Source organism: Capsicum annuum, unplaced genomic scaffold (genome assembly GCF_002878395.1).
Source record: "Capsicum annuum cultivar UCD-10X-F1 unplaced genomic scaffold, UCD10Xv1.1 ctg3900, whole genome shotgun sequence".
NCBI classification, from domain to species: Eukaryota; Viridiplantae; Streptophyta; class Magnoliopsida; order Solanales; family Solanaceae; genus Capsicum; species Capsicum annuum.
In genome coordinates this window covers 216,134-217,616 of record NW_025846182.1, presented here as the reverse complement: position 1 = coordinate 217,616, position 1,483 = coordinate 216,134, and the positions used below count along the sequence as shown (strand labels likewise).

At 41.7% G+C, this 1,483-nt stretch overlaps 1 non-coding gene across 1 annotated transcript; it reads right to left on the bottom strand.

The window, feature by feature from the left end:
* Positions 1-810: 810 nt before the first annotated feature.
* Positions 811-916, bottom strand: LOC124891629. Its single transcript, XR_007049771.1, has one exon. It is a non-coding gene; the product is annotated as a small nucleolar RNA R71 (small nucleolar RNA).
* Positions 917-1,483: the final 567 nt, after the last annotated feature.

Sequence of the window (1,483 nt, the reverse complement as noted above, 5' to 3'; positions counted from 1 at the left end):
CCGCTGCCAGGGAATACGGTTGTCAACTAAGTTTGTGATAGTTAATAGACCCTTTGGTCAAAGATTCTTAAATTTTACTTTTTGTTTGTTGTTTTTGTTTTGTTCAAGTTTAGTGGATTGCATGCCAAATACACAGAGATCTGGTCAACCATTATTACCTATAAATCCTGAACCACATCTTCTTGGCAGAATAGATGCGCAACAAGACCTTAAAAGGATAGCTACTCAATAGGAGCAAGATTAGCTGCATTAGCAGCTGCGCAAGTAAATCAATAGAATGCTGATAACCCAGATCGGGTACCAAATCTTAATGATGAGGACCTGGGTGATGATGAGTTATTAAATCCAAGGCGTGCAAATGATGTGGCTGCACCAGTGAATAGAAATGTCAACAGAGATCGTCAAGCTAGGATGAAACCCGAATGCCGAGCTGTGCAAGTTGCTTTTGATGTGATGATGACGACTTGGATGGGGTTGGTGCCACAAGGGCTATTATTCCTCCGCCCTTAGCACCTGGAGCCAAGTTCAATATCACTAGCACCATGATCCAACCATTGCAACTCAAAGGGTTATTTGGTGGACTTGCAGGCGACGATTCGAATATACATCTAATTAATTTTATCTCAACATGCAAATCATTTGACAATCTAGGGGTTGGACAGAATTCGATCCGGCTGCACTTATTTCCATTGTCTCTATCTAGAGAGGCAACTCTATGGTTAAATGGGCTAACTCCTGACTCTATTACCAATTGGAGGCAACTGAAAGAAGCTTTCCTAGAAAGATTCTTTCCGCCATCCAAGAGAGCACAATTAAGAGATGAGATAAGCAATTTTAGACAGCTTCCAATTGAAGCTCTCCATGAAACATGGGAGAGGTTCAAGAAGAAGCTTATGCGGTGCCCAAATCATCAGATGACCAATGTCCACTTGATAGAAATATTATATAGGGCTTTGAACTCGGTGACTAAGCCAATGGTTGATAATGTTGCGGGTGGGTCATTCATGGACCTTACTTTTATTGAGGCATGTGATATGCTGGATCGTATGACAAAGCAGAGTAGAGCTTGGCATACCAGGGATTCTGAGGTAGCAAGCTCTTCTGTATCTACTGGCATGACAGCAGAACAGAGGCAAAGAGAAGAGGAACGTAACCAGGATATGGCTCACATAAAAATGGAGATGGACCTTCTTACCAAGCATTTATTATCAAGGAAGACAAAAAAGGTCAAAGCTGTTGTATCATAGGGAAGAGATGACTCTAATTCTGAGGAGGAAGCAAATTACTTAAATAATCAGAGGGGTTTTTGAGGTAATGTCCAAGGAAACCAAGGTAGGAACTATTATGAAAAATCTGAATACAAGGACCGAGACCAAGGGAATTGGAAGAATAAGAATGACAGGAGAGGTTTGTATGTCCCTCCTGGAAATTGTGAAGCTGTTGCACCTAGCTTTGGGAAGATGTCCACGGAGGAAATGATGGC